This window comes from Lampetra fluviatilis, chromosome 39, assembly GCF_964198595.1.
Source record: "Lampetra fluviatilis chromosome 39, kcLamFluv1.1, whole genome shotgun sequence".
Taxonomy (NCBI): domain Eukaryota; kingdom Metazoa; phylum Chordata; class Hyperoartia; order Petromyzontiformes; family Petromyzontidae; genus Lampetra; species Lampetra fluviatilis.
In genome coordinates, this window is record NC_136313.1 from 1,704,059 (window position 1) to 1,718,281 (window position 14,223).

General features: G+C 52.8%; 1 protein-coding gene across 1 annotated transcript in view; it reads right to left on the reverse strand.

Moving 5' to 3' along the window:
• The window catches only part of LOC144945843 (synaptic vesicle glycoprotein 2C-like), a 35,912-nt gene extending 23,884 nt beyond the window's left edge, over positions 1-12,028 (reverse strand). The window contains exon 1 of the mRNA XM_078874405.1: positions 11,633-12,028. The gene's annotated coding sequence lies outside the window, so the exon portion shown is untranslated. The remainder of the gene's footprint in view (positions 1-11,632) is intronic.
• Between the last annotated feature and the right edge of the window lie 2,195 nt (positions 12,029-14,223).

Genomic DNA, 14,223 nt, shown 5'->3' on the forward strand with positions numbered 1-14,223 from the left:
TCAACGGTGGTGAAATCAACGGTGGTGAAATCAACGGTGGTGAAATCAACGGTGGTGAAATCAACGGCGGTGAAATCAACGGCGGTGGAATCAACGGCGGTGAAATCAACGGTGGGGAAATCAACGGTGGGGAAATCAACGGCGGTGAAATCAACGGCGGTGAAATCAACGGTGGTGAAATCAACGGTGGTGAAATCAACGGCGGTGAAATCAACGGCGGTGAAATCAACGGTGGGGAAATCAACGGCGGTGGAATCAACGGCGGTGAAATCAACGGCGGTGAAATCAACGGTGGTGGAATCAACGGCGGTGAAATCAACGGTGGTGAAATCAACGGCGGTGAAATCAACGGCGGTGAAATCAACGGTGGGGAAATCAACGGCGGTGGAATCAACGGCGGTGAAATCAACGGCGGTGAAATCAACGGCGGTGAAATCAACGGCGGTGAAATCAACGGCGGGGAAATCAACGGCGGTGAAATCAACGGCGGGGAAATCAACGGCGGGGAAATCAACGGCGGTGAAATCAACGGCGGTGAAATCAACGGCGGTGAAATCAACGGCGGTGAAATCAACGGCGGTGGAATCAACGGCGGTGAAATCAACGGCGGTGAAATCAACGGCGGTGAAATCAACGGCGGGGAAATCAACGGCGGGGAAATCAACGGCGGGGAAATCAACGGCGGTGGAATCAACGGCGGGCCCAGGGCCGATGGAAACAATCGCGTGCGGGGTGGGGGTGCAGGGAGAGAGCACACGGGGCTGGAGGCAATCCCGTGGCCAGAACAGCTCCCTGCGTCGGACGTCTAATTACGTTTGACAGCATTGACGTTGCCATCGCGGTGATTGCCTCGGCGCTGTGCACGTGAGGTCACTTCGCGTCAAGCTGCAGTTTTTTGTATTGACTGCACGGGGGGTATCGGTGTATATCGTGCTGCATTGCCGTGCGTTTCAGAGCGGCGCAGTGGGTTAGCGTAGCGGTCAGCTCGCTGCGCTACCCACCGCCAGGGCTCACGTCAGAGACGGTTCTCCGAAACGAGCCTTGGGTCTCCCTGTATTAGCTAAGCTTTAAATTAGTGCCCGGTGCGGCGTGTGGACATCGGCACTCTGGAGACAAAGGCGGACTGTCCTTTGTCTGTGCCGACCTATCAAAGCTGCCCGCTAACAGTCCTTGGCCCAACAGCCTATTTAGGCTGCACGGGGAGGGGGGGGATCTTTGTCTTTGTCTATGTGAAGCAAACTAGCCGGATGGTGTTAAAGTTATAGGGCAAGAGCTGCGAGTTCAAATTTAGATCGAGCGCTCAATTTATCCATCGATCTCTCTGGGATTAATGAGCTCCGGCTCTGTGGGAGTTTCGACGACCATCGCAACTGACTCAGGGGTCGCACAATCAGATCGTTCGTAATAAAGCTTGTTTTGGGTGAGATCGCGTGAGTATGAATGTGTCGTCACCCTCCACCACCCGACACAGCCAGCAAGGGTTGTCACGTAAAACAAATTGCGCTAATTGGCATAGGTGGGACAAAGTCATTGTTATGCAAGTCCAAGTCGAGTCGCAAGTCATCAAATTCATGACTCGAGTCTGACTCGAGTCCAAGTCACATGACTCGAGTCCACATCTCATAGGTGGGACAAAGTCATTGTTATGCAAGTCCAAGTCGAGTCGCAAGTCATCAAATTCATGACTCGAGTCTGACTCGAGTCCAAGTCACATGACTCGAGTCCACACCTCTGCTAATTGGTTACTCCTTCAGCCCACCGTTGGAGAGTAAAGCCACACCATTTACAAATCGAATACGCCGTTTCGCTGATAGTGTAATCACATCCAGCATCATGGGGCGGTTTGCCAGAATAGTGAAGCCACGCACCTGTTTCTGGTGGCGGATGGTGGAGAGTTACAACACATTTATATTCGCGCGATCTAACCCCCCAAAAAAAAAATCTTATTATGAACAATATTGGTCGCGGAAACCGACGTGTTAAACAATCAGATGGTTATTCTTGGTTCTTTCGGTAAAGTCACGTAGAAGGGAAATAATAAAGTAATAAAAAATAAAACAATAACATTCTCACGACGTTTCGATTGCAACACAAGAAATCATCATCTGATGATGATTCACACCTGATGATGATTGCTTGTGTTGCAATCGAAACGTCGTGATAATTTTATTGTTTGAATATTTTTATTATTTTATTATTTCCCTTCTACGTGACTTTACCGAAAGAACCAAGAATATAAATCCCTGCAGTCACGAAAGCTTTAAATCGAAATCAAATCGTTATTAGTAGTATGTGTGCTCAGAAGCAGCGGTGGGCCGTGTATTTTACACCTAGGCCTTCACTGCTATCCTACCGCATTTAAACCGCCTTCGAATAACCTCACCATGACACTAGGGCTATAGGCTATTGTCATTCGACACAACCACCCCATATTCACAGTGACAGTAACCTTTGTCGAATGGAATAAAGTGATTTAACACGAGGCTCAACACCTATGAGAGTTACAATACACTAGTTGCAGAGACGTGAATACATGGTGACTGAAACCATCAAGGATGTACCGCCATTACGCAGTATGACAGGATGCTGCATCACAAATAGACATCGCATAGCCCAAATCAATGTCATTACCAAAGAAACAAGAACAAACCCACAACAACCAGCCACATTTACTCATACGACCACCAAAGCAAGCAAAAATTCCGTAAAACACAAATAACACAATCAGGATTCAACAGGCTTCCCCACAGAGAGTAGAACAATCTAAAGCACCTACATCTAAAAATCTAAACGTCATGAAAAAACGTTTAAATAAATCTTAGATGATGCTACGTTACGTGCTAGCTAGTTTTACTTTAGTTAGCTAACTGGCCCTTCGATCACGCCACACGAAAAATGCGAACGTAGGCGGCTAGCGTGTCAAAGAATACGCCCAACATGGCAAAGTCGACATCTGATTGGTTAAAGAAGATGACAATCAACAACATCGTCCCCATTTGCTTCAACAGCAGAGGGGATTCACTCGACATTCTGAAGGCCTCAGGGTAGATTGTTCACGCGGAGAGGCAGAGACAGCACAGATGGAACATCTAATTGGATAAAAGCTCTAATTTATGAGCTGCACTGGAAGCAGCACAACTGAGGGAGAGAGTAGCAATGAAATGACGTTAATAGACTGATGGGAACGAACTTTGTAAAATACATGTAGCATTAATGAAAATGTATATTAAGTTTCAAAACACAATTTTCTGATTCTGACAATCTCTAGGCCAGCAGAGAAGGCCTTGCTGGCACTGATGACCCGCCTCTGCTCAGAGGTCGCTCACAACAATCACGTCCCAAATGTGCCCTGCTGGGTTTGGTTTGTCGAGCGAAGCAGCGCACACTTCCTCGGAAATTTCGAGCGCGCAGCAAAATGCCGGTCGAAAAGCACGGGGTGGGCTATGATGACAAGGGTCGGGTTTCTCTCGCAAGGCCAACAAATACATTCACCTGTAATTTGGCCGGGCTGGCCTTTTTGTATTGATTGGAAAAATAAAGACAGGCTCCCTGGTGGCCTTTAAGTGCGGCCACTAACGTGCGGCCCTCGACATAACACAAACGTCAAAACTGCCCACATCATATCATGGGACCTTTTTTTTCCAGTAGCAAAGTATGAAAAATAAGAATCGGTTTTACCCTTTCTGGCAATGAAACAGGAGCTGTTAAGATGTTCAAACACCAAATAGTTACCTATTGCAAAAAATAAAGTCTGCACTAACTGCACATACGTTTGGCAAAAAAGAAACAATAAACAAACTTGCTCTGATAATTGATATTTGCATTGTCTTTGAAGCTGACTGGCCTACGCCAGAGACAGCCTTCTGTATGCCCTCGTCTCAGCAGTGTTAATTATAGCAGAGAACGCCAAAAGGCGAACGCTACAAAGGCAATGCAATCATCAAAGTATTACGAGCTCGGGTTAAGCAGTTACATCGATGGTGTTTGAACATCTCTGACACCTGTTTAATTGCCAGATATGCTCAAGCCAATTCAATTTTTTAAAAATAATTTTGATGCCTGCAAAAAAAAGGTCCCATAGACATTTTTTCATGTTTTTTTTTTTAACACGCGAGAGAAACACACACGAACACACGCGCGCACTTTTACGTGGGCTTCAGTCGCCTTGACAACAGCTTTAATCTGTCTCTTCTCACCCCAGCGCGCATTACCCGGGTGCGATTTACTCGTTTCAGAATGGGAGGGCGCGGAGTCGATGGCTCAAACAGCTGCTTCCCACCGCCAAACACAACAGCGGCCGCGCAGCGCCTCGGTAATCTGGTGCAGCTTTGTTTAATTCGCGCCACGACAACGGGGATGTCGCCATCCTCCGAGATGTTAACTCCTCGCCTGGTATGCAGGAGGTCGGGGGTTCGATCCCGACCCTGTCGGCTGCTGTATATTCGAAGTTTGCGTGTTCTCCCTGTGGTCGCGTGGATTGTTCCCTCCACCTTAAGGAACATGCGTTGAGATTATTTAGATGATTTCGGTGTTGTACATGTCCAAATGATGGCCCACTTTGTTGAGCTATCATTTGTGGCCAGGTCGCTTCTGAAAGATAAGTTAATACCTCAGTGGGCTTTGCCTGTTTTGGTAGGATGGGGATGGTTTAGTGTTGTATTTGTTTGTGTTTTGGGTGATTTGTTGACCTTTCTTGTACTTTGCACTCCTGACGTGTTTTGTGCTGTTTGTTGTTGTGACGTTCTTACCCCGTGCCCCTACTGGACATCTGTGAAAAAGAGCTTCATAGCTCTTCGGATTCCTCCTGCAGTACAAATAAATATTCTGATTCTGTAAAGCCATCGCCCGGGGGACAAAGGTCAACGCAAGGTTGCCGCATCACTTTCTATTTCCCCTGAAGGTAAAGAACCCCCACCCCACCACCCCACCACCGCACCCCCCCCCCAAAACTCCATGGGTCAGTTTGAAAAAATGAAAGTGCGTTATATAATCGGAGTGGGGCGGGGTTTTTTTTTTGGGGGGGGGGGGAGAAGGCGGTATCGCTATTGGGAGCCGTCCTCCGCAAGACGGATCGTGAACGCGCAGCTTTTGCAAAGGAAGGAAGAGATGCCTGCCTGGAAGGTGATTCTGAATACACGGATTAACAAAAGAATACACATCTTCGGGATTATATGACGCACCCCACCCCCATCCCCCCACCCCCGACAGACATAATAGCTGGGATTAGAATTACACGGATGGCGACGATTATGATGACGACGAACACACCGACGACTGCGGAAATAAGAAACGCAGCCTTTTATCCTCGTGACTCATCGCTCGCGCGTCATTTCGAAAGCGCCGAAACACCGAAATTTGGTAGCGCAAGATAAGAGGCTCAGTTTATCTGCCAAGCAGCGGGAGCCATGGGGGAGGCGAGAGCACGGCACCGCGTGCCATGCAAGGGGCTCGTCAGGGAAAGCAATATGCCTCCTAGCCCCACAGTGATCTGCATTCTCATGCAAATGCAAAGCTGTCAATCGTTCATCACGGCCCCACGTGCGGCACGCGAACCCACGCGGCCACCAAAAATCAATCATCGTTTATCCGTCTGCTTGCCCGCGGCTGGCTGCTGGCCGCAGCAGGGCAATTAGCCCGATTGCCTCCATCGAATGAATACGAGCAAGGTCTTCGTTAGCATTGAGTGATATCGCAACACGGGCCAGATGTTTCCATTGATGTATGCACCGATAACCCCGGCGATGACGTCCGCGGGGTTTGTTGCACCAATACTTGCCTGCGGGGACAGTGAACCCAGAGCCTGTCGGCGATCCAAGGCCGGCAATCCGAGGGGTGGTGATCCGAGGTGGTGGTTTGCAAAAAAACAAACATGGAGACGTGACAGAACCCAGGGGCACCGATGCTGTGCGGAGATGCACGATCCGATTACGCGAGTCATCGATGACTCCACTGGTTATCGGTTCCATCGTTCGGCTAATTTGGATGCCATGAACATACAAAAGTTGGAAGAAAAATATACATCAGCCCTTCCCACGTCTGCTGCTGGATAGGATGCCATGATTATTGACATTTTGTAAGCCGCATTGTATTCGTAGGTCCCAATGCGCCACCGCCGTGTATGGAAGGCAGGGCGTAAAGATAACCTGCAGGGTGTCAACGGCCAGGACTATGCAGGAAGTGGGGGTGGGGGGAAAGGCCAATTTAAAGATGTGAGTTTTCAAGGTGGGACTGAAATAGCTCTAACGACTCCGATATCATAGTCTGGAAGTTGCACGATGGTAAAACTCGCTCACCCCAGGAACAGATCGGGAGATCTCAGGGACATCTATGTACGCATGTTGATCGTCTTTCGCACCGTACGTAGCCAACCATGCTAATCGGAGGCGCGGGGAAGGAGAGTAAACGTTGGAGAGTCAACACGGATGAGTTCCTGCACACGTTGTGGGGCTAACCCATCGGGAGTGCAGTCAGGGCCTGGTGCGTGTCATTGACATCGCCGGCCACGTCACGGTGGGCGTGGCTTGTCGGGGTTTCCTGCCTTCGGAAGGGATAATGTAGGGGTGGCTCCCATTTTTTATAGCGGGTCCTTCCAGAGTGATCAGCAACATTAAAAGCAGTTGTTGGGACTTTTTGCTCAATTAATCGACGAAATAATCGACTCATTTTCCCAGCTCCCGTTAGGCAACAACCAACGACGTTTCGATCGCAACACAAACACTCGTCTCTCTCACCTGCAGACGATTGCTTGTGTTGCGATCGAAACGTCGTTATTTTTATTATTATTTTTCTATTTACGTGACTTTACCGAAAGACCCATAAAATATGAATTCCTGCGGTCACGAAAGCTTCAAGTCAAGATTTAACTGCTTATTGTGTTTACTCTGTTGTTTCCCCACCCACCCCCACCACCCCCGATTAGCACGGCTGCCTACGTACGGCGCGAAAGAAGTTCGACGTACAACAACATACGTCCCATAGTCTCGTGCGTACGTTCCTCCCCTCAATTTCTCGCTCGGCGCTCACTGCCCGCGGGGTGCCCCCCGCCTCGCCATCACCACGTCAGCCGTCGTGCAGGCTTTGTTTCGGTGCGGCGAAGTAATTTGTGATAAATGTCAACGCGCGCAACTGCGCATTATCGTGTATTCCATGGGCCGGAAACAATTTTTTGCATTGCGTGAGAAGAGCACCAGCGAGGGAGTGGGGGGGGCGGGTTCGACGTTACGCTCCTCAACTGGCAGTGCGCTCTCTGCGACGTTCCGTGTAACGCAGGATTAGTATTCGGTTGGCACAGCGCGTGTGTTGCACTGCTCTGCAAAAAAAAAAACGCAATGCCAATGTATAAGACGGTCGCCGCGTCGATTGCGCGTGTGTTGCGAGGCTTCTCTCCGTAGCAATTTCATGAATCGTCACGATTCGGGGGGTCTCTATTCGAGAATCGATCAAGAATCAATCACGATGTTTAACGCAGCGGTCAAAAGTAACAGCCTCCAGTTGCTGGTGTGGTCACGTGAATCCATTCAACACGTATGAATAAAACAGCGTCCATGATGAAAACTTACGCGCATCGTGAGCACGTGCTTCGAGGAGATGGAGCGATGGAGTCAGCCGGCGTTCAGGTGCGAAGGTGGATTCTTCAATTGCAGGGTCGTGAAAGGTGACAGCGACTCTGGGGATGCCTTCGTCCAGCAGTAGAGTGATGATGATTATGATTGTGAGCTTAATAATGATCGATATGGGTTCGTGAAGATGAATTAACGAAGCGATGCCGCGTCACACAGCTGACAAACGCGATGCAACGTGGGTGTAGAGAGTGGCGTCCAGACGTGACCACACCTCACACACGGCGCCGCACGGAAACGTTTGGGAATGTTCATTTTAGATTTATATTTTATATTTTGTATAAATAAACAGTGGCAGCTATAGCCAGAGGGGAGAGAAGAGTAGAGTCGACAGCACGGACTGCTGGGGGCAAGGAAGTTGCCTCCCTCGCAACACGTGCCCCAACAACCCGCACGCGTCACTCGTACCACGTGCCCCAACACCCCACACGCGTCACTCACACCACGTGCCCCAACACCCCACACGCGTCACTCGTACCACGTGCCCCAACACCCCACACGCGTCACTCGTACCACGTGCCCCAACACCCCACACGCGTCACTCACACCACGTGCCCCAACACCCCACACGCGTCACTCGCACCACGTGCCCCAACACCCCTCACGCGTCACTCGCACCACGTGCCCCAACACCCCTCACGCGTCACTCGCACCACGTGCCCCAACACCCCGCACGCGTCACTCGCATCTCGTGCCCCAACACCCCACACGCGTCACTCGCACCACGTGCCCCAACACCCCGCACGCGTCACTCGCACCACGTGCCCCAACACCCCTCACGCGTCACTCGCACCACGTGCCCCAACACCCCGCACGCGTCACTCGCACCACGTGCCCCAACACCCCACACGTGTCACGCGTACCACGTGCCCCAACACCCCACACCCATCACTCGTACCACGTGCCCCCCCCCCCGTCCCCTTCTGTCTCCATGACGTACGCCCAAAGTCGATCTCATTATTATCTTCATAATGATCGTCGTCATCATTCACTATTTATTCCGTGCGTCCCCTGCAGCGCATCTCTTTCCTTCTATGCCCCCCATGTCCCCCATGCCCCCCCCTCCGCTCCTCGTGTCTTCAATGCCCCCTCTACCACCCCCCCCCCCCCGATGCACCGTGCTCTTTGACCCTCGCATTACCGCGCCGTGCATCGGTGGAGCGCGTGCGCTCACACGGTGTCTGACGCGATTGGACAGCGGGCACGTGCCGGGCGAGGCTTGGATTGGTGATGTCAATGGAATTCCTCTCGTGCGGGATGTGCCAAGCCCAGCCCCCCACCCCCAATTTCCCCATCTCAAAGCTCCCCCCCCTACCTCCTCCTCCCCCACAGAGCTGAAAAAATGAACCACAGTAGGAAAACGACACAGTCGGTGAAACAATAAATGCGTGGAGTGACCGTGTGGCTGGATTGTCAGTGGCGGACAGGTGAACGTCACCTGACAATCGTCGTCATCATCGGGGCTTCATTTCTCGCTCGATATTTTTCCCGAACCCTGACAGCCTGCCCTGGAGTAGGAATTGTCTGCCACTACATTGCAAGGCACGCCAACCCATAACAATCCTACATTACGTTACCCTCTGGTCCTATAATCATATGAACCGGTTAGGGCCAAAATCAGGCGAAATGGATGTCACGCGCCACACACGGACAGCCCTCTGGAGCATTGCGGCCGTGAGAAAGCACCGATTCATATCATCGGCCATCATCAATCCACTGCTGGATCGCACGGGCGAGGCGTCGCCATCTGCCACGCGGTGCTTTTAGCCGCCTTCCAGAGGCCACGCTCCTCCGTGGACCCCCCCCCCCCTCACTGCCGCGTCTCCCGCTGCAGAGCCCCGCAGTCCGCCCGCCAGGATTAGACATGTCAAGCACGTTTACAACTTGGCGGAAGACGATAGGACGTCTCCACACACACAGAACAAACAAAGATCACCGTGTAGCATGTAACAGACTGTTGGGGTAAGTGCTGTTCGCGAGCACCTATGCAGGCCGGCACGGCACACGAGGGAGTGGGTGGCCAGCGCCACGCCCGGCCGCCTTTGTCTCCCCAGTGGCAATGTTTCACACACCGCACCAGGGACACATTTGAGGCTGAGTCGACAAAGGGGAAGATCAGGACCGGTTCAAATAGTCGTCAATGGTGTTGGCCGTGAGCCGCGAATAGAACTCGGGTCGCCGGATTCGTAGCGCAGCGCACTAAGCGCTACACTACCGCTCCCCGCGTCCACACACGCACACACATACGATAGACAGATATCTGCATCAGCCCTCGTGATTTCTGCAATTGCTTAAACAATGGGATGGTAAAACGGGTTACATTGTGTGCAGATGATCACTCACCGCCGCCCCCACCATCACGCACCACCACCACCCCCTTCCGCGTCCACACTCACGTGGAGAATATTAAGTGCGGTTCAGTTTCTCTATTTAATAGAATTCATACGATTTCATTATTTTCACGCCTGTGAGCAAACCACCACTTAGTGCTTCACGTCTCCTCGTAAGAGCAGCAGGGATGCAGCCGGGAGAGTGTTTGGATGAGCGACCACCCTGCATGCCGGGCGGGTTACGTAGCTGGCAGGAGAGAGCAGTGCAGCACAAACAATTGTTGTACTGCACTACGCTCCAACGTCTATGCTCCATCCAGCACTGATCCAGCGCGGTGAAGTATGGCCAAACTCCCAGGACTCGCACCGAGCAGCGGATTGATGATGGGCTGTACCATATCATCATCAGCCACGTTCAATACACTCCTGGATGAAAGCATGTCCACAAGCCGTTTCCATTTCTTACGATCTATGGTGTTGGTGGGGGTGGCACGCGGAAAGGGGGCCGTACACGCACACACGTGGCACCGTCCCATTCCTTGGCCCATAGTCAGAGGGGAGCAACAAAGACAAAGATCCCCCGTATAGCCTGTAACAGACTGTTGGGACAAGTGCTGTTGGCGAGCACCTATGACGGCCGGCACGGCACACGAGGGGGAGGGTGGCCAGCACCACGCGCGGCCGCCTTTGTCTCCCCGGTGGCGATGTTTTAGACACCGCACCGGGTACTCATTTGAGTCCGAGTCGACCTAGGGGGAGGCCCAGGACCGGTCCAGATAATCGTCACCGGTGTTGGCCTTGAGCGGGAATCGAACTCGGGTCGCCGGGTTCGTAGCGCAGCGTAGCGCTAACCGCTGCACCACCGCTCCCCCCTCCCACCCCTCCACACAAACTCACACCGACGATTAGCCGCCATTCACCACGACGTTAGCGACGGCGATGGTCAACCACGGCGCTTGTGCCGGGCTAGGTGGCCACCTTTCTTATTTGGTTGAGGGCGCACCCCGAGTGAAGTGTGCGGGAGGTCACGGGACACGGGCTCAGGTGGCGATGCGTTGACTGAGCGAGATGGAGAGCGGTAGATGCAGCACCTCCTGCGCTCACTCCAACCCGTGGCATACAACAAAGAGGCGCACGGCTACCCGAAACTCACCGGGCTGAACAACAACAACAATCATCTCTCCTCCTTCTTCTCCGGAAGAGTTATTATTGAGCAGCATGTAAGAGCGCGGTCAATACATAAACAGATACGTGCATTGGAAAATCGCAGAGCAATATTTTAACCCCCTCTGTGACCCGCAGCAGCAGCGCATGTTGCTCGAGTTAACGGGCCGCTTATGACATTCAGTCCAGCGCGTGGTCGACCGTAGTCACGGGGCAGCAGCCAGGGGGAAGACGCGCGCCGTAGAGGACCCTCCAACGCGGCGGTGGGGGCTCGTGGTGCAGAGCAAGTTGCGCTGGCGTGGATTGCTGTAACGTCGCCGGATTGATCGTGAAGATCATGGCGGCGGGCTCGAGGAGGCTTTCATCGAGCAGTGGATCGATCTTGGCCGCTGCTGATGGCGATTACGATGAATGAACGTGTAAATATATAAACGCATAAGGGCCACAGTAACGCAGCAGCAGCAGCACGCAATTTCACCTCCAGCCAGCCTGCCAGCCACGTCTCACGCGTCTACTCACCTCGTGAATCCGAAGCGCTCCGAAGAGATGATGCTGCTGCTGCTACCACGATGTAGTCCTCTCTCCTCGGGGAGAAATGAGAAGAGGGTTGTCACCGATGATCGGACGACGCAGCGGGGACCGGTGTGTGTGCGTGGGTGGGGGGGCGTAATGAGTGTGCGGATGAGAGGGTTAGCACCGAGCCAAGCCGAGGGAGGAGGGGGGTGGGGCGAGAAGGAGGTGGGGATGGGGGAGAAGATGGCTGATTCTACCGGGCTGTGTGGGACGTGGTGGGGACGCCACGTGGGGGGGGGGGGGGGTGGCTCCGCTCGTAGCTCTGAGAGAGCCGCAGTCGGGAGGGACTGAGCGAGCGACAGCGGCGCATTCACAGGCAGCTCGGCATCGCGCGTCGTGGCCTGTGCCATTACGCACGGGACTATGGGGGGAGGAGGAGGAGGGATGTGGAAGGGCGGTGCGTAAAAGAGGTAAAGGTGCAGCCCTGCAATTGCTTGCTCGAGCTACTGTTTGGGGAAAGGGCCTCTGAATAGCAGCTGATACAGGGGGACCTTCCCTCGACTCGAGAGGGGTTGTTTGACAACCAAAATAACAAGAAGAGCCACTTTTTTTTTTCTAATTCGGTCAAAAAAACCTCAAAAATCAAGAGCCGCAATGCACGTGAATACGAGACGGCGATTGTCCTTGATAAATCACGGCCAAGCAGCAGCCCTGAAAGAGCCGCGTGCGGCTATCGGAGCAGCAGGATGCTGACCCCTGCTCCCTAGAGGCGTGTGCGTGGCCGACCCTTCCTCCGATGGCCAGGCGAACAGATGGGCGCGTCTGTCGGAAAGACAGCGTCTGAATGAATTTCAGACGCTGTCTTTCCGACAGCCCTGTTCTTCACCTGAGGACAGCTGCTTGCGTTGTGGCCGAAACGTCGTGAGAACTGTATTTTATTATGTTTTATTTGTATTATTTTATTATTTCCCTTCTACGTGACTTTACCGAAAGAACCAAGAATATGAATCCCTGCAGTCACGAAAGCTTTAAATCGAAATTTAAGTTTCAGTTTATTTATTGCCTTGCCCGGGGAATCGAACCGACGTCCAGCCTGCTTGCCCCAGCACGCGGGGCAACGCGTTGCCGTCGGGCTAAATCGTCGGATGTCGTGGACGTTCTTGCGCGTGCCGCGGAGTTCATCGGCGATGTTACACAACGCAAACCACATCGGGTCGGAGTGGAGCGTCCAAGTAGCAAAATATGCACGCATACAGTTCGCATCCTTCACGTATATGTCTGTCCACAAAGACAAAGATCCCCATGATAGCCTTAACAGACTGTTGGAGGCAAGTGCTGTTAGCGAGTATCAGCAACAGCACCTACGAAGGCCGGAACGGTACACGAGGGGGTGGGTGGCCACCACCACGCCCGACCGCCTTCGTCTCCGCAGTGGCGATGTTTACACACCGTACTCATCTGAGGCTGAGTCGACCTAGGGGAGGCCCCGGACCGGTTCAGATAATCGTCACTGGTGTTGGTCGTGAGTGGGAATCGAACCCTGGTAGCCAGGTTAATAGCGCAGCGCGCCAACCGCTACACTACCGCTCCCCGCATATATATCTGTCCACTCACGGAATAACGCGTTTCTCACACACATCTCATCGGCCCCACTGCCCTTTTGGGAGCGCACAATTTCAGCAGCATCGATTCAAGGCGAGCAGAACTTGTGGACCGGTCTCGACGCGCAGGGTCTCGTCGACAGACTCGGGCTTGCTTCAACCCATCCGTGAAGGCGATGGCGCGCCTCGCCCTGCTGGCGATGTTCCGATTCTGTTGATGGTTCCACCGTTCGTGTGGTCGGGGAAGAGTGTCACAGGCAGGAGGTGCGATATTTCGAAATGTGGTGTTTATCAGCGACGTCGAGACGGGTGGACACTTGCCAACACAGCCGATGTTTACAACTGCTTACCGCGGCACCGATTTCAAGAGCAAAACATGCCAGCACCTTGTGTGTGTGTGTTTTTTATTATCTAGCCTCTACAAGTAAAAACACACGGTGTGTATATATACAAATCTGAATGGATCAGCTGTGAACATCGGAGTGTGCGACAAAAGAGTTTCAAATCGGCAGTGCAGCACTTACATCATTGACAGGGGTGGCAAGCGTGCGCATGGTATGATGAGGTCCCTGCTGTTCTAAACAAAATTCCCTCTCGCCAGGTGCGATCGTTATGGTGGCTGTCAAATCCGCCCCCGGGGAAGTCATCCAAGCGTTGTCACCACGAAGCACGGTGGTGGCACGGCTCTGGCACCGGGGATGATTCGGTCAGCCGCGAAGATAGTCCTCTCCGTAGAGGATTTAACGACCGGCCCTGAATGCGAAGCCACGACCTCAAAATGACCTTCAGCCTTGCCCCTGGCATTTTTTTTTTGTTTTTACTCGATTGGTCTCAATCATTTTAACGACGCGGACACGTCTGCGACGTCTGCGAAACGGCGATGGTCCTCCGACAACGTTCGGCTCGCCACCAGCAGCGCGGCGCGAGCGGGTGCGTTTGTCCAAATCCTCTCCGACCGGTGGATTCCCCCCTCCACCTCCCTGTCCACCTCCCTCT